Below are 25,556 nucleotides of genomic sequence, written 5' to 3'. Positions count from 1 at the left end.
TTTCAATTTCCCCTAAAATCCGGTCAGTTGTGTTTACTTCCTCCCCTCTAAAAGTTTTTAAAGCATTAATGGACCCTCCCCGAGCTATTGTCTTTTTAAAAAAATATCTGGTACACTTCTCTCCTTCCTCTAACTCCCTTTCTTTACATCTTAAAATGACACCTTTGGTCTTTATTTCAGACAGATCTGACATTTCTTTCTTTACTTCTTTTATTTCATTTGTAAAATCCAATCCATTGTTTAAAAGGTTAAAATATCTCTGCAGTCTTTTTTGCAACCCCATCATGCGTCTTTTTTCTTTATTCTTTTTTTCTCTCCCAATTTGTTTAAAAAACCGTCCTGTCCTTTGTTTCACCATCTCCCACCACTGTGCACGTGAGTCATAAAAGTCCTGGAGGGTCTGCCATTGGCTGAACTGCTCCCTATACTCTTTTACCACTTCCTCGTCTTCTAACAGGGAACAGTTCAGCTTCCACAGCCCTCCCCCTGCAGTCACACCCGTGGGAAGTGAAAGAGTGCAAGACAGCATCATGTGATCGGAAAAAAAGAGGGGGGTCAATGTAGCATCGGTCGGCGGGAGGTCCCTTGTAAAAACATAGTCAATTCGAGAGGCTCTGGCACCGTCACCACTGAACCAGGTGAAGCCCTCCTCTCTTTGATGCATTGTTTTAAAACAGTCGACTAACTTAAAATCTTTGACTATATTTTGTAATAAAACCGATGTCTTGTCTACCTTAAAATCATCTCCTACCCTCTTTCTGTCATTTTTTGATAAAACACAATTAAAATCCCCTGCTACCACTAGGGGAGCCCTGCCTAGCATGTGGGGTTGCGAGTCTTCTAAAAGCTCATACCTGTTATTTTTTTCTGTAAAACCATACATATTTAAAATATTAAGATCCTTACCTAAGAAAGTCAGATTTGCTAAAATTGCCCGCCCGTCCCTCACCACAGTGCTGCCCTTCACCAAAAGGTTGGGATTTTTGATTAAAATAGCAACACCGTCATTTTTGTTAAAATTGGACCCACTCCAAATGGAAAATCCTGGGGTCCAAATCTCCTCCCACTTCCTGTAATTTGTTAAAAAAGGCAAACCACATTCTTGCAATAAAAACACATCTGACTTAAAAGTTTTTAAAAAGGATAACACACTCTGTGCTCGCAGAGTAGACCTCACACTTCTCACATTGATTGTAGAGATAGTGAGGGCCATGAGCAGTATGGTTAAAAATACAAGCATTAATAGAAGAATAAAACCAAAAGACTGCAGAAAGTTACATTAAAATCATGTTATGTCATGTATCACTTGCTTCTCCTTTTCCCCAGAAAAACTGGGATCAGGAGGGCAAATGCTCGTCACCTTGGAGTCCACAGAGAGGGCCTCTTGTGGATCCTTCGGCGACGATGTTATTAGCTTAACGTGCAAAAAGGAGACTTCATTGGGAGAATCTGCGGGCCACACACGGTCTAGATCTACCAAGGAGGTACTATCTAGCCGGAGCGATGCCCGCAGCCTTTTCTCCTCTGTTTGAAGCAGAGGAGATCTCGCAGACCTTTTTTGCACCTGAGCATTGGGAAGTGAACCCTCGGATTCACCCCCACTATCCACCACGCTAACCTCCGATACGGTGTAGAGCGAGGAAGCCGTTACATCCTCCTCCTCTATTTTGTTTTCGCTTATCTCTTGTTGGGGAACGGCTTCCTCACTCTGTTTGCTGTTAAAACTTGGCTCCGCCCCTATGGCCGCCCCACTTCCTTCCTCCTGCCCACTCCCTGAGGCTGGCTGGGAAATAGAATTTCCCGCCAAAACCTCAGGGACCGCCTCCTCCTTCCTTTGCTCTTTTGTTTGTTCCACATGTGGGGCGGCCATTTTGTTACCTTTCAATTTGTTGGCAAAACTTTTAGGGCAATCTCTGTAGAGATGGTTAGTTTCACCACAAAGATTACACCTTCTGCCAATGGTACATTCTTCAAAAGTATGACCAATTCCTCTACACTTCCCACATGTTAATTCATTGCATGCATCGGCTAAATGCCCCATTCTCCCACACTTTCTGCACAATTTAGGCATTCCTTGATAGTGAATGTAGCCTCTGTTCTCTCCCAACACAATCATTGAAGGTAGGTGTTTCAGGCCCTGGTAGCCCCCGGCGTCTTCCCATTGTTTAATGGGAATTCGCCAGGAGCAATTCCAGATGCCGTCTTCATCTAACACTTTGACTGGTTGCCCCCGAACAGTGCAAAATCTACCCAACCAGACACAAATGTCTTCTCCATTCACAGTTTCATTAAACATCCTGACAATCACGGTTTTAAGTGAATTGTCAGAAAGTTTTTCCACAGTAAACATTGAAAACTGGGCTTTGCATGCATCAAACCTTTGCCAGAATTCAGTTAACAGGGAAGCGCTTTTGAAACTTAAATCAAAACCTTTGTTCAGGGGGAGAGTTACCAAGCAGTTCAAGTCATCAGGTTTAAAATTGAGGGTTTTCTGGATCAGCTTCCTGGAGAAGTCAAGACGTGACAACCCCAGGAGCTTACCATTCACCTCTTTAAATAAAAACCGCACGCTGTGGTGCCTCCGCATGCCGGCACGGGCAGCCGACATGGTGGAGGCACCAACAGCCTAAAACTTAAAACAATAAATAAATAAATAAATAAATAGATAAAAAGGTCTTACCTTAAAACCGAACCGGAATAAAAGCAGCTGGATCAATGTACCTCTCAAAAGTTTGAGGCTCAAGTCACGGAAGGACCCGAGCCGGAAAAACCTCCAAGAGGCGATCGCTGTCTCTACCTTGGGACCAGACACTTGATCTTAGCCAAAAGGCCGAGAAGCGATGACGCAGCGACGCCGAGGCGGGGGAGCCGGCAAAGGCCACGCCCACCTGGGCCGCGGCGAGAGGGTCTAAGGTCGCCGGCAAACAAGCTCAGCTCAGATTGGTTGACACCGAAAATGGATCACAACAGAGTGCACAGCACGACACTCTGGAGTGCAACCTGGGATTTTGGATCATCAACATTCCGCCTTAAAAGTGAGCGGGCGGACCAAAGCGTCCGTGGTAGAGACTTGAAACTCTGAGGGATGGTAGGACCGGCCCGGTACTACAACCTCACCAAGGCTCGCCCCGATCGGCCCCAAGGTGGCGCTGCAGCGATCAAAAGTACGAAATGGCTCGTAACTCCTCGACCGTCGGTCGCAGACCCAAGTGTCTTACATCACCGGAATCCTTGGCTCGAGCCGAACAAGATGCATGCCTCGGATTGGGTGGTCGCGCTGGCGAGATTTTCGGGTATTTTGGATTTTCTGAAAAACCTACTTTTGCACACTAGTCCTAGGTTTTTTGCCCGATCTGACCCAAACCGGTGCAGAAAGATTCTCTGGAGTCCGACTGCCAACAGGGATCGGGAAACAGTTGGAATTTCCATCCACGTTGGCGACGGTACGCCAAAACGTTGGGGGTGGGCGAGGCGGGCTTTACTTAAACGGCTATAACTCTCCAACGGAATGAGACAATTGCACCCAACTCGGTACACCTGTGTACGGGCTCAGCCCGTGGTCACGTGAAGAGGAATGCGGCGACTGGCCACTTGGTGGCGCTGTAAACAGAAAAAAACACAACATGGGTGGCTGTATATCACGTGACGTTTCACACGCGCACAATGTTTTCATACCACATGATAGAACTCCTCATTCCGAACAACTTTGCCTCCAGGACAACTGCTGTGAACTAAGTCGTCCGTCAAATATTGGAGACTATTTGAAGAATTGAGGAGAAAAAAGAAAACCCTCCTCACACAGACCGGTCCTAGACTGTTACGTATCTCTCGAGCAACCGCCGCAGTTCAACTCTCTGGACTGCCTCTGGATATTGAAGAAGTGGAGAAAAAAAAAAAAAAAAAAAAGAACCTCAAGTGGAGCTTTAACAATCTGCCCTTTTAACCAGTGTTGTCCAGGGGAGAGCGCGAACGCAGTCCCCCACTACCATAAATTATGCAGTCGAGATTCCCACATTTGGGGAATTCGCAGGGGTCAGCACAACCCAGAGTGCAATGGCCGAGCCTCGCCCTGGGTGAACCACCTTCCTGATCATGGTGTCTCCCCTGCCAGGTAAGTATGAATTCCCAGGCCTTCAGTCAGAAGCACCCTGTCCCTCTCCCCAATCCTCACCAGCGGTTTGCCAGTCAAAAAAGGGGCTTTTTTTTTTTTTGCACGCTCCGCATCCGGCTCCATGAGCCATAAATGTACATAATGCGCCGTCCCCGAATAGTGGATGGATCAGATGTTAAACTGACAGAGGAACAGGGGTTCATTTTTGTCTTGTTTTTACACCACAATTCTACCCAGGCTAGTATAGCACATGATCACCTACAACACCCACTCACACTAGCTCCATTATCACCTTCTGCCACACAAGACCACTACAACTCTTTCATTGAACACTTTAGGAGGGTGCACCGTTCCCAGAAGTACTGCAATACCGGGTCGATGCGTGGAGTGGACGGAGCAAGCCCCTATTCCATCTCCCAGGACCAAAAATCAATTTAATATGTGGTGCCCGGGTAGGGCACGTATCAGATATTAAACTGATAAGAACAGATACTACACTTGATCTTAGCCAAAAGGCCGAGAAGCGATGACGCAGCGACGCCGAGGCGGGGGAGCCGGCAAAGGCCACGCCCACCTGGGCCGCGGCGAGAGGGTCTAAGGTCGCCGGCAAACAAGCTCAGCTCAGATTGGTTGACACCGAAAATGGATCACAACAGAGTGCACAGCACGACACTCTGGAGTGCAACCTGGGATTTTGGATCATCAACATTCCGCCTTAAAAGTGAGCGGGCGGACCAAAGCGTCCGTGGTAGAGACTTGAAACTCTGAGGGATGGTAGGACCGGCCCGGTACTACAACCTCACCAAGGCTCGCCCCGATCGGCCCCAAGGTGGCGCTGCAGCGATCAAAAGTACGAAATGGCTCGTAACTCCTCGACCGTCGGTCGCAGACCCAAGTGTCTTACATCACCGGAATCCTTGGCTCGAGCCGAACAAGATGCATGCCTCGGATTGGGTGGTCGCGCTGGCGAGATTTTCGGGTATTTTGGATTTTCTGAAAAACCTACTTTTGCACACTAGTCCTAGGTTTTTTGCCCGATCTGACCCAAACCGGTGCAGAAAGATTCTCTGGAGTCCGACTGCCAACAGGGATCGGGAAACAGTTGGAATTTCCATCCACGTTGGCGACGGTACGCCAAAACGTTGGGGGTGGGCGAGGCGGGCTTTACTTAAACGGCTATAACTCTCCAACGGAATGAGACAATTGCACCCAACTCGGTACACCTGTGTACGGGCTCAGCCCGTGGTCACGTGAAGAGGAATGCGGCGACTGGCCACTTGGTGGCGCTGTAAACAGAAAAAAACACAACATGGGTGGCTGTATATCACGTGACGTTTCACACGCGCACAATGTTTTCATACCACATGATAGAACTCCTCATTCCGAACAACTTTGCCTCCAGGACAACTGCTGTGAACTAAGTCGTCCGTCAAATATTGGAGACTATTTGAAGAATTGAGGAGAAAAAAGAAAACCCTCCTCACACAGACCGGTCCTAGACTGTTACGTATCTCTCGAGCAACCGCCGCAGTTCAACTCTCTGGACTGCCTCTGGATATTGAAGAAGTGGAGAAAAAAAAAAAAAAAAAAAAGAACCTCAAGTGGAGCTTTAACAATCTGCCCTTTTAACCAGTGTTGTCCAGGGGAGAGCGCGAACGCAGTCCCCCACTACCATAAATTATGCAGTCGAGATTCCCACATTTGGGGAATTCGCAGGGGTCAGCACAACCCAGAGTGCAATGGCCGAGCCTCGCCCTGGGTGAACCACCTTCCTGATCATGGTGTCTCCCCTGCCAGGTAAGTATGAATTCCCAGGCCTTCAGTCAGAAGCACCCTGTCCCTCTCCCCAATCCTCACCAGCGGTTTGCCAGTCAAAAAAGGGGCTTTTTTTTTTTTTGCACGCTCCGCATCCGGCTCCATGAGCCATAAATGTACATAATGCGCCGTCCCCGAATAGTGGATGGATCAGATGTTAAACTGACAGAGGAACAGGGGTTCATTTTTGTCTTGTTTTTACACCACAATTCTACCCAGGCTAGTATAGCACATGATCACCTACAACACCCACTCACACTAGCTCCATTATCACCTTCTGCCACACAAGACCACTACAACTCTTTCATTGAACACTTTAGGAGGGTGCACCGTTCCCAGAAGTACTGCAATACCGGGTCGATGCGTGGAGTGGACGGAGCAAGCCCCTATTCCATCTCCCAGGACCAAAAATCAATTTAATATGTGGTGCCCGGGTAGGGCACGTATCAGATATTAAACTGATAAGAACAGATACTACACTTGATCTTAGCCAAAAGGCCGAGAAGCGATGACGCAGCGACGCCGAGGCGGGGGAGCCGGCAAAGGCCACGCCCACCTGGGCCGCGGCGAGAGGGTCTAAGGTCGCCGGCAAACAAGCTCAGCTCAGATTGGTTGACACCGAAAATGGATCACAACAGAGTGCACAGCACGACACTCTGGAGTGCAACCTGGGATTTTGGATCATCAACATTCCGCCTTAAAAGTGAGCGGGCGGACCAAAGCGTCCGTGGTAGAGACTTGAAACTCTGAGGGATGGTAGGACCGGCCCGGTACTACAACCTCACCAAGGCTCGCCCCGATCGGCCCCAAGGTGGCGCTGCAGCGATCAAAAGTACGAAATGGCTCGTAACTCCTCGACCGTCGGTCGCAGACCCAAGTGTCTTACATCACCGGAATCCTTGGCTCGAGCCGAACAAGATGCATGCCTCGGATTGGGTGGTCGCGCTGGCGAGATTTTCGGGTATTTTGGATTTTCTGAAAAACCTACTTTTGCACACTAGTCCTAGGTTTTTTGCCCGATCTGACCCAAACCGGTGCAGAAAGATTCTCTGGAGTCCGACTGCCAACAGGGATCGGGAAACAGTTGGAATTTCCATCCACGTTGGCGACGGTACGCCAAAACGTTGGGGGTGGGCGAGGCGGGCTTTACTTAAACGGCTATAACTCTCCAACGGAATGAGACAATTGCACCCAACTCGGTACACCTGTGTACGGGCTCAGCCCGTGGTCACGTGAAGAGGAATGCGGCGACTGGCCACTTGGTGGCGCTGTAAACAGAAAAAAACACAACATGGGTGGCTGTATATCACGTGACGTTTCACACGCGCACAATGTTTTCATACCACATGATAGAACTCCTCATTCCGAACAACTTTGCCTCCAGGACAACTGCTGTGAACTAAGTCGTCCGTCAAATATTGGAGACTATTTGAAGAATTGAGGAGAAAAAAGAAAACCCTCCTCACACAGACCGGTCCTAGACTGTTACGTATCTCTCGAGCAACCGCCGCAGTTCAACTCTCTGGACTGCCTCTGGATATTGAAGAAGTGGAGAAAAAAAAAAAAAAAAAAAAAGAACCTCAAGTGGAGCTTTAACAATCTGCCCTTTTAACCAGTGTTGTCCAGGGGAGAGCGCGAACGCAGTCCCCCACTACCATAAATTATGCAGTCGAGATTCCCACATTTGGGGAATTCGCAGGGGTCAGCACAACCCAGAGTGCAATGGCCGAGCCTCGCCCTGGGTGAACCACCTTCCTGATCATGGTGTCTCCCCTGCCAGGTAAGTATGAATTCCCAGGCCTTCAGTCAGAAGCACCCTGTCCCTCTCCCCAATCCTCACCAGCGGTTTGCCAGTCAAAAAAGGGGCTTTTTTTTTTTTTGCACGCTCCGCATCCGGCTCCATGAGCCATAAATGTACATAATGCGCCGTCCCCGAATAGTGGATGGATCAGATGTTAAACTGACAGAGGAACAGGGGTTCATTTTTGTCTTGTTTTTACACCACAATTCTACCCAGGCTAGTATAGCACATGATCACCTACAACACCCACTCACACTAGCTCCATTATCACCTTCTGCCACACAAGACCACTACAACTCTTTCATTGAACACTTTAGGAGGGTGCACCGTTCCCAGAAGTACTGCAATACCGGGTCGATGCGTGGAGTGGACGGAGCAAGCCCCTATTCCATCTCCCAGGACCAAAAATCAATTTAATATGTGGTGCCCGGGTAGGGCACGTATCAGATATTAAACTGATAAGAACAGATACTACACTTGATCTTAGCCAAAAGGCCGAGAAGCGATGACGCAGCGACGCCGAGGCGGGGGAGCCGGCAAAGGCCACGCCCACCTGGGCCGCGGCGAGAGGGTCTAAGGTCGCCGGCAAACAAGCTCAGCTCAGATTGGTTGACACCGAAAATGGATCACAACAGAGTGCACAGCACGACACTCTGGAGTGCAACCTGGGATTTTGGATCATCAACATTCCGCCTTAAAAGTGAGCGGGCGGACCAAAGCGTCCGTGGTAGAGACTTGAAACTCTGAGGGATGGTAGGACCGGCCCGGTACTACAACCTCACCAAGGCTCGCCCCGATCGGCCCCAAGGTGGCGCTGCAGCGATCAAAAGTACGAAATGGCTCGTAACTCCTCGACCGTCGGTCGCAGACCCAAGTGTCTTACATCACCGGAATCCTTGGCTCGAGCCGAACAAGATGCATGCCTCGGATTGGGTGGTCGCGCTGGCGAGATTTTCGGGTATTTTGGATTTTCTGAAAAACCTACTTTTGCACACTAGTCCTAGGTTTTTTGCCCGATCTGACCCAAACCGGTGCAGAAAGATTCTCTGGAGTCCGACTGCCAACAGGGATCGGGAAACAGTTGGAATTTCCATCCACGTTGGCGACGGTACGCCAAAACGTTGGGGGTGGGCGAGGCGGGCTTTACTTAAACGGCTATAACTCTCCAACGGAATGAGACAATTGCACCCAACTCGGTACACCTGTGTACGGGCTCAGCCCGTGGTCACGTGAAGAGGAATGCGGCGACTGGCCACTTGGTGGCGCTGTAAACAGAAAAAAACACAACATGGGTGGCTGTATATCACGTGACGTTTCACACGCGCACAATGTTTTCATACCACATGATAGAACTCCTCATTCCGAACAACTTTGCCTCCAGGACAACTGCTGTGAACTAAGTCGTCCGTCAAATATTGGAGACTATTTGAAGAATTGAGGAGAAAAAAGAAAACCCTCCTCACACAGACCGGTCCTAGACTGTTTCGTATCTCTCGAGCAACCGCCGCAGTTCAACTCTCTGGACTGCCTCTGGATATTGAAGAAGTGGAGAAAAAAAAAAAAAAAAAAAAGAACCTCAAGTGGAGCTTTAACAATCTGCCCTTTTAACCAGTGTTGTCCAGGGGAGAGCGCGAACGCAGTCCCCCACTACCATAAATTATGCAGTCGAGATTCCCACATTTGGGGAATTCGCAGGGGTCAGCACAACCCAGAGTGCAATGGCCGAGCCTCGCCCTGGGTGAACCACCTTCCTGATCATGGTGTCTCCCCTGCCAGGTAAGTATGAATTCCCAGGCCTTCAGTCAGAAGCACCCTGTCCCTCTCCCCAATCCTCACCAGCGGTTTGCCAGTCAAAAAAGGGGCTTTTTTTTTTTTTGCACGCTCCGCATCCGGCTCCATGAGCCATAAATGTACATAATGCGCCGTCCCCGAATAGTGGATGGATCAGATGTTAAACTGACAGAGGAACAGGGGTTCATTTTTGTCTTGTTTTTACACCACAATTCTACCCAGGCTAGTATAGCACATGATCACCTACAACACCCACTCACACTAGCTCCATTATCACCTTCTGCCACACAAGACCACTACAACTCTTTCATTGAACACTTTAGGAGGGTGCACCGTTCCCAGAAGTACTGCAATACCGGGTCGATGCGTGGAGTGGACGGAGCAAGCCCCTATTCCATCTCCCAGGACCAAAAATCAATTTAATATGTGGTGCCCGGGTAGGGCACGTATCAGATATTAAACTGATAAGAACAGATACTACACTTGATCTTAGCCAAAAGGCCGAGAAGCGATGACGCAGCGACGCCGAGGCGGGGGAGCCGGCAAAGGCCACGCCCACCTGGGCCGCGGCGAGAGGGTCTAAGGTCGCCGGCAAACAAGCTCAGCTCAGATTGGTTGACACCGAAAATGGATCACAACAGAGTGCACAGCACGACACTCTGGAGTGCAACCTGGGATTTTGGATCATCAACATTCCGCCTTAAAAGTGAGCGGGCGGACCAAAGCGTCCGTGGTAGAGACTTGAAACTCTGAGGGATGGTAGGACCGGCCCGGTACTACAACCTCACCAAGGCTCGCCCCGATCGGCCCCAAGGTGGCGCTGCAGCGATCAAAAGTACGAAATGGCTCGTAACTCCTCGACCGTCGGTCGCAGACCCAAGTGTCTTACATCACCGGAATCCTTGGCTCGAGCCGAACAAGATGCATGCCTCGGATTGGGTGGTCGCGCTGGCGAGATTTTCGGGTATTTTGGATTTTCTGAAAAACCTACTTTTGCACACTAGTCCTAGGTTTTTTGCCCGATCTGACCCAAACCGGTGCAGAAAGATTCTCTGGAGTCCGACTGCCAACAGGGATCGGGAAACAGTTGGAATTTCCATCCACGTTGGCGACGGTACGCCAAAACGTTGGGGGTGGGCGAGGCGGGCTTTACTTAAACGGCTATAACTCTCCAACGGAATGAGACAATTGCACCCAACTCGGTACACCTGTGTACGGGCTCAGCCCGTGGTCACGTGAAGAGGAATGCGGCGACTGGCCACTTGGTGGCGCTGTAAACAGAAAAAAACACAACATGGGTGGCTGTATATCACGTGACGTTTCACACGCGCACAATGTTTTCATACCACATGATAGAACTCCTCATTCCGAACAACTTTGCCTCCAGGACAACTGCTGTGAACTAAGTCGTCCGTCAAATATTGGAGACTATTTGAAGAATTGAGGAGAAAAAAGAAAACCCTCCTCACACAGACCGGTCCTAGACTGTTTCGTATCTCTCGAGCAACCGCCGCAGTTCAACTCTCTGGACTGCCTCTGGATATTGAAGAAGTGGAGAAAAAAAAAAAAAAAAAAAAGAACCTCAAGTGGAGCTTTAACAATCTGCCCTTTTAACCAGTGTTGTCCAGGGGAGAGCGCGAACGCAGTCCCCCACTACCATAAATTATGCAGTCGAGATTCCCACATTTGGGGAATTCGCAGGGGTCAGCACAACCCAGAGTGCAATGGCCGAGCCTCGCCCTGGGTGAACCACCTTCCTGATCATGGTGTCTCCCCTGCCAGGTAAGTATGAATTCCCAGGCCTTCAGTCAGAAGCACCCTGTCCCTCTCCCCAATCCTCACCAGCGGTTTGCCAGTCAAAAAAGGGGCTTTTTTTTTTTTTGCACGCTCCGCATCCGGCTCCATGAGCCATAAATGTACATAATGCGCCGTCCCCGAATAGTGGATGGATCAGATGTTAAACTGACAGAGGAACAGGGGTTCATTTTTGTCTTGTTTTTACACCACAATTCTACCCAGGCTAGTATAGCACATGATCACCTACAACACCCACTCACACTAGCTCCATTATCACCTTCTGCCACACAAGACCACTACAACTCTTTCATTGAACACTTTAGGAGGGTGCACCGTTCCCAGAAGTACTGCAATACCGGGTCGATGCGTGGAGTGGACGGAGCAAGCCCCTATTCCATCTCCCAGGACCAAAAATCAATTTAATATGTGGTGCCCGGGTAGGGCACGTATCAGATATTAAACTGATAAGAACAGATACTACACTTGATCTTAGCCAAAAGGCCGAGAAGCGATGACGCAGCGACGCCGAGGCGGGGGAGCCGGCAAAGGCCACGCCCACCTGGGCCGCGGCGAGAGGGTCTAAGGTCGCCGGCAAACAAGCTCAGCTCAGATTGGTTGACACCGAAAATGGATCACAACAGAGTGCACAGCAAAGACACTCTGGAGTGCAACCTGGGATTTTGGATCATCAACATTCCGCCTTAAAAGTGAGCGGGCGGACCAAAGCGTCCGTGGTAGAGACTTGAAACTCTGAGGGATGGTAGGACCGGCCCGGTACTACAACCTCACCAAGGCTCGCCCCGATCGGCCCCAAGGTGGCGCTGCAGCGATCAAAAGTACGAAATGGCTCGTAACTCCTCGACCGTCGGTCGCAGACCCAAGTGTCTTACATCACCGGAATCCTTGGCTCGAGCCGAACAAGATGCATGCCTCGGATTGGGTGGTCGCGCTGGCGAGATTTTCGGGTATTTTGGATTTTCTGAAAAACCTACTTTTGCACACTAGTCCTAGGTTTTTTGCCCGATCTGACCCAAACCGGTGCAGAAAGATTCTCTGGAGTCCGACTGCCAACAGGGATCGGGAAACAGTTGGAATTTCCATCCACGTTGGCGACGGTACGCCAAAACGTTGGGGGTGGGCGAGGCGGGCTTTACTTAAACGGCTATAACTCTCCAACGGAATGAGACAATTGCACCCAACTCGGTACACCTGTGTACGGGCTCAGCCCGTGGTCACGTGAAGAGGAATGCGGCGACTGGCCACTTGGTGGCGCTGTAAACAGAAAAAAACACAACATGGGTGGCTGTATATCACGTGACGTTTCACACGCGCACAATGTTTTCATACCACATGATAGAACTCCTCATTCCGAACAACTTTGCCTCCAGGACAACTGCTGTGAACTAAGTCGTCCGTCAAATATTGGAGACTATTTGAAGAATTGAGGAGAAAAAAGAAAACCCTCCTCACACAGACCGGTCCTAGACTGTTTCGTATCTCTCGAGCAACCGCCGCAGTTCAACTCTCTGGACTGCCTCTGGATATTGAAGAAGTGGAGAAAAAAAAAAAAAAAAAAAAAGAACCTCAAGTGGAGCTTTAACAATCTGCCCTTTTAACCAGTGTTGTCCAGGGGAGAGCGCGAACGCAGTCCCCCACTACCATAAATTATGCAGTCGAGATTCCCACATTTGGGGAATTCGCAGGGGTCAGCACAACCCAGAGTGCAATGGCCGAGCCTCGCCCTGGGTGAACCACCTTCCTGATCATGGTGTCTCCCCTGCCAGGTAAGTATGAATTCCCAGGCCTTCAGTCAGAAGCACCCTGTCCCTCTCCCCAATCCTCACCAGCGGTTTGCCAGTCAAAAAAGGGGCTTTTTTTTTTTTTGCACGCTCCGCATCCGGCTCCATGAGCCATAAATGTACATAATGCGCCGTCCCCGAATAGTGGATGGATCAGATGTTAAACTGACAGAGGAACAGGGGTTCATTTTTGTCTTGTTTTTACACCACAATTCTACCCAGGCTAGTATAGCACATGATCACCTACAACACCCACTCACACTAGCTCCATTATCACCTTCTGCCACACAAGACCACTACAACTCTTTCATTGAACACTTTAGGAGGGTGCACCGTTCCCAGAAGTACTGCAATACCGGGTCGATGCGTGGAGTGGACGGAGCAAGCCCCTATTCCATCTCCCAGGACCAAAAATCAATTTAATATGTGGTGCCCGGGTAGGGCACGTATCAGATATTAAACTGATAAGAACAGATTTTTTCTTTCGAAAAGTTTTATTGTCACAATGTCATTCCATTATTTCCATTTGCATGTACATTTTTTCTTTTAGATCACATTTTTACACATATTAAAAGGGACACATTATTTACTGTTAAAAGTTTCTTGTTTGTGTGTTGTGTAAAAAGTCCATGTATGTTTTAAAAGAAAGGTAAATGGTTTAAATAATGGGAATAAAACAATAAAACATGTCAGATAAAAAACAATAAAACAATAAATTATGCCACATAAAACATCTCTTGTACAGGATCGAGGGTGAGTCCCTATCAAGAATGTCCATTCACTCCAGGTCTCCAGAACAGGCCCCGGACTCCTCGCTTCCAGCGCCCAGCGGAGATCCCCTCTCCTCCGGCCCGCTGGCCCGCTGTTCCCGTAGCCGGTGTGGTGAGGGTGCATCTACGGGCGGCCAGGGTCGGGGGTGGCCGGGACCTCTTTGGTGTGACCCCAGCCCCCCCATCCGAATAACGACGTCCGGCGCCTCCTGCAGCGCAGATCTAACTAATTGCTCGCACGCGTGGAGGGGCACCGTAACGCGTTTCCCCACCAGCAGGTTTCTGGTGGCCCAGATGGCATCCTTGATATGGTTGAGGGTGAGCCAGAGCGAGGTAAATTGCTGTGATGTTAGCTCCTTCAAGCCCTGACCCACCCCCAGGATGGCGAGCCTGTATCCCACCTGGGCCCGACCCGCCGGCAGGCACGGGAAAACCAGGGGGCTGGTCTTGGCCCACAGGTCCCGCGCAGCACCGCACTCCCAGAGCAGATGGTAGACGGTCTCCGGGGAACCACATCCGGACCGTGGGCAGGTGGGGTTTTTGGCCATGCCTCTGGAGTGCATAACCGCCCTGACCGGGAGGATCTCATGGGCCACCATCCACGACAAGTCCTTAAGCCTGTTCTGGAGAGCTGGGTGGGCTGCGTTCCTCCAAACGTCTTTGGCCTCACCTAGTGTGAGGCCTGGAACTGGACTCACCGATTCTCGATCCTGCACAAGAGAGACAAGAGACTTGTGGTTAGTTAAAATAGTGGCATCATTTGTTTCTAAAAGGTATTTCTTTAAAAATGTCTTAATAAAAAGATGTTCTTTTGACAGATTAAAAGACACTGGACTTTTAAGATCAATGGGTAAAATTTTCAAGCTTCTTAGGTATGACCCCATCCAGAATCGGGTCATGGCTGCTGTCTTGTGTTCTCTGGATGGGGTCAGTGCATACTGGATGTGGAGGGCGGCAAAGCGGCTGCCTAAAAACAGGTGGGGGTCTGGGAGGCCTTTCCCGCCATTCTCTTTTTTCTTTTTGACGACCTCCCTCTTGAGTCTTTCCCACTTGGACCCCCACAGGAAATAAAATACCGCCCTCTCCAACTTGTCTAGGAATCGTCTTGGGGGACTAAAAACAGAACAGACAAGTAAAATCAGTGGTAAAATCACAGCTTTAAAAATTAAAATCTTGCCTTCAATCGTCAGATTTCTTAGTCCCCAAAAGCCCAGTCTTTGCCTAACTTTCCCTAACATGTCAGTCCAGTTACCCTGTCCTCCACCCTCCCTGTCAAATTTAACACCTAGAATTTTCAAATTATTATCTTTAAAAACCAAATCTAGTCCACCTTTGTCAACGTTCCCCCACGGCCCGAAGAGCTGGGCCTCAGACTTGCTCCTATTGAGCTTGGCGCCTGAGGCCCGACCGTACCAGTCAGTCAAGTCCATTGCTCTTCGTACCGATAAAATGTCCGTTGCTAAAAGGGTCACGTCGTCCATGTATAAAACGCAGGTTGCCGTCAGTCCACTAGTCCCTGGGATGCCTAGTCCTTTAATCCATTTGTCCCTTCTCAAGATTTGTGCCAGTGGCTCTATACAAGCCACATACAGAAGGGGAGATAAGGGACACCCCTGACGGACGCCGCTGTAGATATTAACAGCTTTGGATAAATGCCCATTAACTACAATTCTGCTGACCAGGCTGTTGTACAGCAGTCCCACCCAGGCTATGAACCGCCCTGGAAACCCCATTTTACCCAGTACCTTAAAAAGGAACTGGTGCGAGATACGGTCGAATGCTTTTTCAAAGTCTAAATTTAGGACTACTAGCCGAAGGTTTCTGTCTCTCGCATAACAGATGGCGTCTCTGATCAGCACCAGGCTGTCCGTGATCTTCCTTCCTGGCACAGCGCATGCTTGATCCGGGTGGATTACGTCCTCTAAAACTGTCGACATGCGTGTGGCTAAAATTTTGCTAAAAAGTTTACAGTCGACATTTAAAAGAGTGATGGGTCGCCAGTTCCGTAAGTCAGTCTTGTCCCCTTTCTTATGTAAGAGTGAAACTATCCCTATTCTAAAGCTGTCAGGAAGTCTTTCAAGAGTCTCAAATTCTTTAAAAACAGTCAGTAAGTCGAAAGCTAAAATATCCCAAAAGGTCAAATAAAACTCCAGAGGAAGTCCATCGGTGCCGGGGGACTTTCCTCGTTTAAAACTTTTGAGTGCTTTGTGAATTTCTAAAATGTTGAAATCTTGAGATAAAATTGTACCTTCGCCATCGACTTTCTTTTCTAAAAACTCTAAAACCTCCTGTAACGTGTCATTGTGGACTTCTTTGGTGCTGTATAGGTTTTCATAAAATACTTCAGTTTCCTTTAAAATTTCTTTTGTGGTATAAACCTCCCTCCCTCCACTTTTCAAAGCGGTGATTGCCCCACCCCGTGAAATAATTTTTTTAAAGAAATACCTCGTGCACCTTTCACCTTCCTCAATCTCCTTCTCCCTGCTCCTTAAAATGACACCTTTGCTTTGAATTTCGGATAAAACTGACATTTCTTGCTTTATTTCTTTGATTTCTTCACTAAAATCGATCCCATCGTTTAAAAGGTTAAAATATCTCTGTAGTCGTTTTTGCAGCCCCATCATGCGTCGATTTAATCTATTCTTTTTGATTTTTCCTATCTTTCTAAAAAACTGTCTCGTCCGTTCTTTTACCATCTCCCACCACTGTGCACGTGAGTCGTAGAAGTCTTGGAGGGTCTGCCATTGGCTGAACTGCTCCCTGTACTCACTGACTACATCTTTATCTTCCAAAAGGGAGCAGTTCAGCTTCCACAGCCCTCCCCCTGCAGTCACACCAGTGGGGAGTGAAAGGGTGCATGACAGCATTGTGTGATCTGAAAAAAAGAGGGGGGTTAATGTTGCATCGGTTGGCAGGCAGTCCCGTGTAAAAACGTAGTCAATGCGAGAGGCTCTGGTGCCGTCACCACTGAACCAGGTGAAGCCCTCCTCTCTCTGATGCATTGCTTTAAAACAGTCCACTAATTTAAAATCTCTAACTAAATCCTGCAATAAAACCGATGTTTTATCAACTTTAAAATCCTCTGTCCTCTTCCTGTCTTTCTTGGTTAAAACGCAATTAAAATCCCCTGCTACCACTAGGGGAGCCCTACCTAACATGTGGGGCCGCAGGTCTTCTAAAAGCTCATACCTATTGTTTTTGTCTGTAAAACCATACACATTTAAAATGTTAAAATCCTTACCTAAAAAAGTCAGATTAGCTAAAATTGCCCGCCCGTCCCTCACCACAGTGCTGCCCTTCACCAAGATATTGGGGTTTTGTATTAAAATGGCGACACCGTCATTTTTATTAAAATTGGACCCACTCCAAACGGAAACTCCTGGGGTCCAAATCTCCTCCCACTTTCTGTAATTGGATAAAAAAGGCAGACCACATTCTTGTAATAAAAACACATCTGACTTAAAAGTTTTTAAAAAGGATAGGACACTCTGTGCTCGTATATTGCTCCTCACACTTCTCACATTGATGGTGGAGATAGTGAGAGCCATGAGCAGTATGGTTAAAAGGGTATGAGACATTTAAAAGCAACAAAAGGACTACAGAGATTTAATTAAAATCAGGTTATTTCTTGTTGCACTTGCCGTCCCTTTTCCCCAGAAAGCCTGGGATCAGGGAGGAAAGTGCTTGACGTCTCAGGGCTCACAGAGAGAACCTCTTGTGAAGCCTTTGGCGTCGATGTTCTTAGCTTAAAATGCAGAAAAGATACTTCATTAGGAGAGTCTGTGGGCCACACACGGTCTAGATCTTCCATGGGGGAACTATCTAGCCGGTGCGCTACCCGCAGCTTTTTCTCCTCTGTTTGGACCAGAGGAGATCTCGCAGTTCTTTTCTGCACTTGAGCATTGGGAAGAGAAGAATCTGTCTCACTCCCACTAGTTGACCCACTAGCCTCAGACACGGTGACAAGGGAGGAAGCCGTTTCCTCCTCTTTGTCGTCCACCTCTTCTTTACCATTATCATTTTGAGGATTGGCTTCCTCCCCCTGACCAGCTGTTCGAGTTGACTCTGCCCCTGTGGCCGCCCCACTTCCTTCTTCCAGTCCAATCCCTGAGGCTGGCTGAGGATTTGAATTTCCCGCCAAAACCTCAGGGCCCGCCTCCTTTATCGTTTGCTCTTTGGGTGGGGCGGCCATTTTGTTGTTTTTTAGCTTGTTGGCAAAACTTTGGGGGCAGTCTCTGTAGAGATGGGATGATTCTCCACAGAGGTTGCACTTTCTGCCATTTTTGCACTCTTCAAAAGTGTGTCCAATTTCTCTGCACTTCCTACACACTACTTCTTGGCACGCCTCGGCGAGATGCCCAAGTTGGCCACACTTGCGGCATAGCTTGGGCATCCCTTGATAATGGATGTAGCCTCTATTCTCTCCCAACACAATCATAGAAGGAATTTGACTCAGGCCATGGTAGCTGTTGGGATCTGCCCATTGTTTAATGGGCACTCTCCACGCACAGCTCCAGATACCGTCTTCATCTAAAACCTTGACTGGTTGACCACGAATAGAGCAATATCTTGCCAACCATACAGCAATGTCCTCTCCACTAACTGTTTCATTAAACATCCTGACAATCACCACTTTCAGTTAATTATCAGTCAGTTTTTCCACAGTGAACATGGAGAAATTGGCTTTACACAATTCATACCGAGCCCAAAAAGTACTTAGCAAGGAAGCAGAAGCAAAACTAACATCAAAGCCATGATTCAGGGGCAGAGTCAACAAGCAGTTTATATCCGTAGCCTTAAAACCGAGAGTCTGTTGGATGCACTTCCTGGAAAAGTCCAGCCTGGACATCGCCTGGAGAGTGCCATCCTCCTTTGTCTTAAATTTAAAACGCACGCTGTGGTGCCTCCTCATGCCGGCACGAGCAGCCGACATGTTGGAGGCACCACTAGCCTGCTGCGGCTAAAATCCAACAATAAATATACAATAAATAAATTAAAACCTGCTTACCTTAAAACCAGAAGATTCCTCGTAGAACGAGTCGTCAATTAAAAGCCGCTTGTCAATGTACCTCCTGAAGGGTGTATGTCCCGTGTGACAAGCAACACACGAGACCAAGTCCAACAAGAGGCGATCGCTGTCTCAGACGTCCGACCAGACCACTAGATCTTAGCCAAAAGGCCGAGAAGCGATCGTTTCACACGTGCACAATGTTTTCATACCACATGATAGAACTCCTCATTCCGAACAACTTTGCCTCCAGGACAACTGCTGTGAACTAAGTCGTCCGTCAAATATTGGAGACTATTTGAAGAATTGAGGAGAAAAAAGAAAACCCTCCTCACACAGACCGGTCCTAGACTGTTTCGTATCTCTCGAGCAACCGCCGCAGTTCAACTCTCTGGACTGCCTCTGGATATTGAAGAAGTGGAGAAAAAAAAAAAAAAAAAAAAAGAACCTCAAGTGGAGCTTTAACAATCTGCCCTTTTAACCAGTGTTGTCCAGGGGAGAGCGCGAACGCAGTCCCCCACTACCATAAATTATGCAGTCGAGATTCCCACATTTGGGAAATTCGCAGGGGTCAGCACAACCCAGAGTGCAATGGCCGAGCCTCGCCCTGGGTGAACCACCTTCCTGATCATGGTGTCTCCCCTGCCAGGTAAGTATGAATTCCCAGGCCTTCAGTCAGAAGCACCCTGTCCCTCTCCCCAATCCTCACCAGCGGTTTGCCAGTCAAAAAAGGGGCTTTTTTTTTTTTTGCACGCTCCGCATCCGGCTCCATGAGCCATAAATGTACATAATGCGCCGTCCCCGAATAGTGGATGGATCAGATGTTAAACTGACAGAGGAACAGGGGTTCATTTTTGTCTTGTTTTTACACCACAATTCTACCCAGGCTAGTATAGCACATGATCACCTACAACACCCACTCACACTAGCTCCATTATCACCTTCTGCCACACAAGACCACTACAACTCTTTCATTGAACACTTTAGGAGGGTGCACCGTTCCCAGAAGTACTGCAATACCGGGTCGATGCGTGGAGTGGACGGAGCAAGCCCCTATTCCATCTCCCAGGACCAAAAATCAATTTAATATGTGGTGCCCGGGTAGGGCACGTATCAGATATTAAACTGATAAGAACAGATACTACACTTGATCTTAGCCAAAAGGCCGAGAAGCGATGACGCAGCGACGCCGAGGCGGGGGAGCCGGCAAAGGCCACGCCCACCTGGGCCGCGGCGAGAGGGTCTAAGGTCGCCGGCAAACAAGCTCAGCTCAGATTGGTTGACACCGAAAATGGATCACAACAGAGTGCACAGCACGACACTCTGGAGTGCAACCTGGGATTTTGGATCATCAACATTCCGCCTTAAAAGTGAGCGGGCGGACCAAAGCGTCCGTGGTAGAGACTTGAAACTCTGAGGGATGGTAGGACCGGCCCGGTACTACAACCTCACCAAGGCTCGCCCCGATCGGCCCCAAGGTGGCGCTGCAGCGATCAAAAGTACGAAATGGCTCGTAACTCCTCGACCGTCGGTCGCAGACCCAAGTGTCTTACATCACCGGAATCCTTGGCTCGAGCCGAACAAGATGCATGCCTCGGATTGGGTGGTCGCGCTGGCGAGATTTTCGGGTATTTTGGATTTTCTGAAAAACCTACTTTTGCACACTAGTCCTAGGTTTTTTGCCCGATCTGACCCAAACCGGTGCAGAAAGATTCTCTGGAGTCCGACTGCCAACAGGGATCGGGAAACAGTTGGAATTTCCATCCACGTTGGCGACGGTACGCCAAAACGTTGGGGGTGGGCGAGGCGGGCTTTACTTAAACGGCTATAACTCTCCAACGGAATGAGACAATTGCACCCAACTCGGTACACCTGTGTACGGGCTCAGCCCGTGGTCACGTGAAGAGGAATGCGGCGACTGGCCACTTGGTGGCGCTGTAAACAGAAAAAAACACAACATGGGTGGCTGTATATCACGTGACGTTTCACACGCGCACAATGTTTTCATACCACATGATAGAACTCCTCATTCCGAACAACTTTGCCTCCAGGACAACTGCTGTGAACTAAGTCGTCCGTCAAATATTGGAGACTATTTGAAGAATTGAGGAGAAAAAAGAAAACCCTCCTCACACAGACCGGTCCTAGACTGTTTCGTATCTCTCGAGCAACCGCCGCAGTTCAACTCTCTGGACTGCCTCTGGATATTGAAGAAGTGGAGAAAAAAAAAAAAAAAAAAAAAAGAACCTCAAGTGGAGCTTTAACAATCTGCCCTTTTAACCAGTGTTGTCCAGGGGAGAGCGCGAACGCAGTCCCCCACTACCATAAATTATGCAGTCGAGATTCCCACATTTGGGGAATTCGCAGGGGTCAGCACAACCCAGAGTGCAATGGCCGAGCCTCGCCCTGGGTGAACCACCTTCCTGATCATGGTGTCTCCCCTGCCAGGTAAGTATGAATTCCCAGGCCTTCAGTCAGAAGCACCCTGTCCCTCTCCCCAATCCTCACCAGCGGTTTGCCAGTCAAAAAAGGGGCTTTTTTTTTTTTTGCACGCTCCGCATCCGGCTCCATGAGCCATAAATGTACATAATGCGCCGTCCCCGAATAGTGGATGGATCAGATGTTAAACTGACAGAGGAACAGGGGTTCATTTTTGTCTTGTTTTTACACCACAATTCTACCCAGGCTAGTATAGCACATGATCACCTACAACACCCACTCACACTAGCTCCATTATCACCTTCTGCCACACAAGACCACTACAACTCTTTCATTGAACACTTTAGGAGGGTGCACCGTTCCCAGAAGTACTGCAATACCGGGTCGATGCGTGGAGTGGACGGAGCAAGCCCCTATTCCATCTCCCAGGACCAAAAATCAATTTAATATGTGGTGCCCGGGTAGGGCACGTATCAGATATTAAACTGATAAGAACAGATACTACACTTGATCTTAGCCAAAAGGCCGAGAAGCGATGACGCAGCGACGCCGAGGCGGGGGAGCCGGCAAAGGCCACGCCCACCTGGGCCGCGGCGAGAGGGTCTAAGGTCGCCGGCAAACAAGCTCAGCTCAGATTGGTTGACACCGAAAATGGATCACAACAGAGTGCACAGCACGACACTCTGGAGTGCAACCTGGGATTTTGGATCATCAACATTCCGCCTTAAAAGTGAGCGGGCGGACCAAAGCGTCCGTGGTAGAGACTTGAAACTCTGAGGGATGGTAGGACCGGCCCGGTACTACAACCTCACCAAGGCTCGCCCCGATCGGCCCCAAGGTGGCGCTGCAGCGATCAAAAGTACGAAATGGCTCGTAACTCCTCGACCGTCGGTCGCAGACCCAAGTGTCTTACATCACCGGAATCCTTGGCTCGAGCCGAACAAGATGCATGCCTCGGATTGGGTGGTCGCGCTGGCGAGATTTTCGGGTATTTTGGATTTTCTGAAAAACCTACTTTTGCACACTAGTCCTAGGTTTTTTGCCCGATCTGACCCAAACCGGTGCAGAAAGATTCTCTGGAGTCCGACTGCCAACAGGGATCGGGAAACAGTTGGAATTTCCATCCACGTTGGCGACGGTACGCCAAAACGTTGGGGGTGGGCGAGGCGGGCTTTACTTAAACGGCTATAACTCTCCAACGGAATGAGACAATTGCACCCAACTCGGTACACCTGTGTACGGGCTCAGCCCGTGGTCACGTGAAGAGGAATGCGGCGACTGGCCACTTGGTGGCGCTGTAAACAGAAAAAAACACAACATGGGTGGCTGTATATCACGTGACGTTTCACACGCGCACAATGTTTTCATACCACATGATAGAACTCCTCATTCCGAACAACTTTGCCTCCAGGACAACTGCTGTGAACTAAGTCGTCCGTCAAATATTGGAGACTATTTGAAGAATTGAGGAGAAAAAAGAAAACCCTCCTCACACAGACCGGTCCTAGACTGTTTCGTATCTCTCGAGCAACCGCCGCAGTTCAACTCTCTGGACTGCCTCTGGATATTGAAGAAGTGGAGAAAAAAAAAAAAAAAAAAAAAGAACCTCAAGTGGAGCTTTAACAATCTGCCCTTTTAACCAGTGTTGTCCAGGGGAGAGCGCGAACGCAGTCCCCCACTACCATAAATTATGCAGTCGAGATTCCCACATTTGGGGAATTCGCAGGGGTCAGCACAACCCAGAGTGCAATGGCCGAGCCTCGCCCTGGGTGAACCACCTTCCTGATCATGGTGTCTCCCCTGCCAGGTAAGTATGAATTCCCAGGCCTTCAGTCAGAAGCACCCTGTCCCTCTCCCCAATCCTCACCAGCGGTTTGCCAGTCAAAAAAGGGGCTTTTTTTTTTTTTGCACGCTCCGCATCCGGCTCCATGAGCCATAAATGTACATAATGCGCCGTCCCCGAATAGTGGATGGATCAGATGTTAAACTGACAGAGGAACAGGGGTTCATTTTTGTCTTGTTTTTACACCACAATTCTACCCAGGCTAGTATAGCACATGATCACCTACAACACCCACTCACACTAGCTCCATTATCACCTTCTGCCACACAAGACCACTACAACTCTTTCATTGAACACTTTAGGAGGGTGCACCGTTCCCAGAAGTACTGCAATACCGGGTCGATGCGTGGAGTGGACGGAGCAAGCCCCTATTCCATCTCCCAGGACCAAAAATCAATTTAATATGTGGTGCCCGGGTAGGGCACGTATCAGATATTAAACTGATAAGAACAGATACTACACTTGATCTTAGCCAAAAGGCCGAGAAGCGATGACGCAGCGACGCCGAGGCGGGGGAGCCGGCAAAGGCCACGCCCACCTGGGCCGCGGCGAGAGGGTCTAAGGTCGCCGGCAAACAAGCTCAGCTCAGATTGGTTGACACCGAAAATGGATCACAACAGAGTGCACAGCACGACACTCTGGAGTGCAACCTGGGATTTTGGATCATCAACATTCCGCCTTAAAAGTGAGCGGGCGGACCAAAGCGTCCGTGGTAGAGACTTGAAACTCTGAGGGATGGTAGGACCGGCCCGGTACTACAACCTCACCAAGGCTCGCCCCGATCGGCCCCAAGGTGGCGCTGCAGCGATCAAAAGTACGAAATGGCTCGTAACTCCTCGACCGTCGGTCGCAGACCCAAGTGTCTTACATCACCGGAATCCTTGGCTCGAGCCGAACAAGATGCATGCCTCGGATTGGGTGGTCGCGCTGGCGAGATTTTCGGGTATTTTGGATTTTCTGAAAAACCTACTTTTGCACACTAGTCCTAGGTTTTTTGCCCGATCTGACCCAAACCGGTGCAGAAAGATTCTCTGGAGTCCGACTGCCAACAGGGATCGGGAAACAGTTGGAATTTCCATCCACGTTGGCGACGGTACGCCAAAACGTTGGGGGTGGGCGAGGCGGGCTTTACTTAAACGGCTATAACTCTCCAACGGAATGAGACAATTGCACCCAACTCGGTACACCTGTGTACGGGCTCAGCCCGTGGTCACGTGAAGAGGAATGCGGCGACTGGCCACTTGGTGGCGCTGTAAACAGAAAAAAACACAACATGGGTGGCTGTATATCACGTGACGTTTCACACGCGCACAATGTTTTCATACCACATGATAGAACTCCTCATTCCGAACAACTTTGCCTCCAGGACAACTGCTGTGAACTAAGTCGTCCGTCAAATATTGGAGACTATTTGAAGAATTGAGGAGAAAAAAGAAAACCCTCCTCACACAGACCGGTCCTAGACTGTTTCGTATCTCTCGAGCAACCGCCGCAGTTCAACTCTCTGGACTGCCTCTGGATATTGAAGAAGTGGAGAAAAAAAAAAAAAAAAAAAAAAGAACCTCAAGTGGAGCTTTAACAATCTGCCCTTTTAACCAGTGTTGTCCAGGGGAGAGCGCGAACGCAGTCCCCCACTACCATAAATTATGCAGTCGAGATTCCCACATTTGGGGAATTCGCAGGGGTCAGCACAACCCAGAGTGCAATGGCCGAGCCTCGCCCTGGGTGAACCACCTTCCTGATCATGGTGTCTCCCCTGCCAGGTAAGTATGAATTCCCAGGCCTTCAGTCAGAAGCACCCTGTCCCTCTCCCCAATCCTCACCAGCGGTTTGCCAGTCAAAAAAGGGGCTTTTTTTTTTTTTGCACGCTCCGCATCCGGCTCCATGAGCCATAAATGTACATAATGCGCCGTCCCCGAATAGTGGATGGATCAGATGTTAAACTGACAGAGGAACAGGGGTTCATTTTTGTCTTGTTTTTACACCACAATTCTACCCAGGCTAGTATAGCACATGATCACCTACAACACCCACTCACACTAGCTCCATTATCACCTTCTGCCACACAAGACCACTACAACTCTTTCATTGAACACTTTAGGAGGGTGCACCGTTCCCAGAAGTACTGCAATACCGGGTCGATGCGTGGAGTGGACGGAGCAAGCCCCTATTCCATCTCCCAGGACCAAAAATCAATTTAATATGTGGTGCCCGGGTAGGGCACGTATCAGATATTAAACTGATAAGAACAGATACTACACTTGATCTTAGCCAAAAGGCCGAGAAGCGATGACGCAGCGACGCCGAGGCGGGGGAGCCGGCAAAGGCCACGCCCACCTGGGCCGCGGCGAGAGGGTCTAAGGTCGCCGGCAAACAAGCTCA

General features: G+C 49.2%; 19 non-coding genes and 1 pseudogene across 19 annotated transcripts; all 20 read right to left on the bottom strand.

The window, feature by feature from the left end:
* Positions 1-3,954: 3,954 nt before the first annotated feature.
* On the bottom strand, positions 3,955-4,119 carry LOC148996114 (U1 spliceosomal RNA). The gene has a single exon (XR_016148386.1). It is a non-coding gene; the product is annotated as a U1 spliceosomal RNA (small nuclear RNA).
* Positions 4,120-4,448: 329 nt separating this feature from the next.
* LOC148996113 (U2 spliceosomal RNA) lies at positions 4,449-4,639 on the bottom strand. Its single transcript, XR_016148302.1, has one exon. It is a non-coding gene; the product is annotated as a U2 spliceosomal RNA (small nuclear RNA).
* Positions 4,640-5,751: 1,112 nt separating this feature from the next.
* Positions 5,752-5,916, bottom strand: LOC148996112 (U1 spliceosomal RNA). Its single transcript, XR_016148368.1, has one exon. It is a non-coding gene; the product is annotated as a U1 spliceosomal RNA (small nuclear RNA).
* A 329-nt stretch (positions 5,917-6,245) lies between these two features.
* Positions 6,246-6,436, bottom strand: LOC148996111 (U2 spliceosomal RNA). The gene has a single exon (XR_016148301.1). It is a non-coding gene; the product is annotated as a U2 spliceosomal RNA (small nuclear RNA).
* Positions 6,437-7,549: 1,113 nt separating this feature from the next.
* Positions 7,550-7,714, bottom strand: LOC148996110 (U1 spliceosomal RNA). Its single transcript, XR_016148354.1, has one exon. It is a non-coding gene; the product is annotated as a U1 spliceosomal RNA (small nuclear RNA).
* A 329-nt stretch (positions 7,715-8,043) lies between these two features.
* LOC148996109 (U2 spliceosomal RNA) lies at positions 8,044-8,234 on the bottom strand. The gene has a single exon (XR_016148300.1). It is a non-coding gene; the product is annotated as a U2 spliceosomal RNA (small nuclear RNA).
* A 1,112-nt stretch (positions 8,235-9,346) lies between these two features.
* On the bottom strand, positions 9,347-9,511 carry LOC148996108 (U1 spliceosomal RNA). The gene has a single exon (XR_016148340.1). It is a non-coding gene; the product is annotated as a U1 spliceosomal RNA (small nuclear RNA).
* Positions 9,512-9,840: 329 nt separating this feature from the next.
* Positions 9,841-10,031, bottom strand: LOC148996107 (U2 spliceosomal RNA). Its single transcript, XR_016148296.1, has one exon. It is a non-coding gene; the product is annotated as a U2 spliceosomal RNA (small nuclear RNA).
* Positions 10,032-11,143: 1,112 nt separating this feature from the next.
* On the bottom strand, positions 11,144-11,308 carry LOC148996106 (U1 spliceosomal RNA). Its single transcript, XR_016148323.1, has one exon. It is a non-coding gene; the product is annotated as a U1 spliceosomal RNA (small nuclear RNA).
* Positions 11,309-11,637: 329 nt separating this feature from the next.
* Positions 11,638-11,828, bottom strand: LOC148996105 (U2 spliceosomal RNA). Its single transcript, XR_016148295.1, has one exon. It is a non-coding gene; the product is annotated as a U2 spliceosomal RNA (small nuclear RNA).
* A 1,114-nt stretch (positions 11,829-12,942) lies between these two features.
* On the bottom strand, positions 12,943-13,107 carry LOC148996104 (U1 spliceosomal RNA). Its single transcript, XR_016148311.1, has one exon. It is a non-coding gene; the product is annotated as a U1 spliceosomal RNA (small nuclear RNA).
* Positions 13,108-13,436: 329 nt separating this feature from the next.
* Positions 13,437-13,610, bottom strand: LOC148996103 (U2 spliceosomal RNA; annotated as a pseudogene).
* A 5,774-nt stretch (positions 13,611-19,384) lies between these two features.
* On the bottom strand, positions 19,385-19,549 carry LOC148996102 (U1 spliceosomal RNA). The gene has a single exon (XR_016147643.1). It is a non-coding gene; the product is annotated as a U1 spliceosomal RNA (small nuclear RNA).
* Positions 19,550-19,878: 329 nt separating this feature from the next.
* On the bottom strand, positions 19,879-20,069 carry LOC148996101 (U2 spliceosomal RNA). Its single transcript, XR_016148294.1, has one exon. It is a non-coding gene; the product is annotated as a U2 spliceosomal RNA (small nuclear RNA).
* Positions 20,070-21,183: 1,114 nt separating this feature from the next.
* On the bottom strand, positions 21,184-21,348 carry LOC148996100 (U1 spliceosomal RNA). The gene has a single exon (XR_016148298.1). It is a non-coding gene; the product is annotated as a U1 spliceosomal RNA (small nuclear RNA).
* A 329-nt stretch (positions 21,349-21,677) lies between these two features.
* Positions 21,678-21,868, bottom strand: LOC148996099 (U2 spliceosomal RNA). The gene has a single exon (XR_016148292.1). It is a non-coding gene; the product is annotated as a U2 spliceosomal RNA (small nuclear RNA).
* A 1,113-nt stretch (positions 21,869-22,981) lies between these two features.
* On the bottom strand, positions 22,982-23,146 carry LOC148996098 (U1 spliceosomal RNA). Its single transcript, XR_016148281.1, has one exon. It is a non-coding gene; the product is annotated as a U1 spliceosomal RNA (small nuclear RNA).
* A 329-nt stretch (positions 23,147-23,475) lies between these two features.
* On the bottom strand, positions 23,476-23,666 carry LOC148996097 (U2 spliceosomal RNA). The gene has a single exon (XR_016148290.1). It is a non-coding gene; the product is annotated as a U2 spliceosomal RNA (small nuclear RNA).
* Positions 23,667-24,780: 1,114 nt separating this feature from the next.
* LOC148996096 (U1 spliceosomal RNA) lies at positions 24,781-24,945 on the bottom strand. Its single transcript, XR_016148268.1, has one exon. It is a non-coding gene; the product is annotated as a U1 spliceosomal RNA (small nuclear RNA).
* A 329-nt stretch (positions 24,946-25,274) lies between these two features.
* On the bottom strand, positions 25,275-25,465 carry LOC148996095 (U2 spliceosomal RNA). Its single transcript, XR_016148286.1, has one exon. It is a non-coding gene; the product is annotated as a U2 spliceosomal RNA (small nuclear RNA).
* Positions 25,466-25,556: the final 91 nt, after the last annotated feature.

The sequence above is a fragment of the Pimephales promelas genome, chromosome 2 (genome assembly GCF_988280905.1).
Source record: "Pimephales promelas chromosome 2, fPimPro1.hap1.1, whole genome shotgun sequence".
Taxonomy (NCBI): Eukaryota; Metazoa; Chordata; class Actinopteri; order Cypriniformes; family Leuciscidae; genus Pimephales; species Pimephales promelas.
This window is presented reverse-complemented; position numbering and strand designations above follow the sequence as displayed.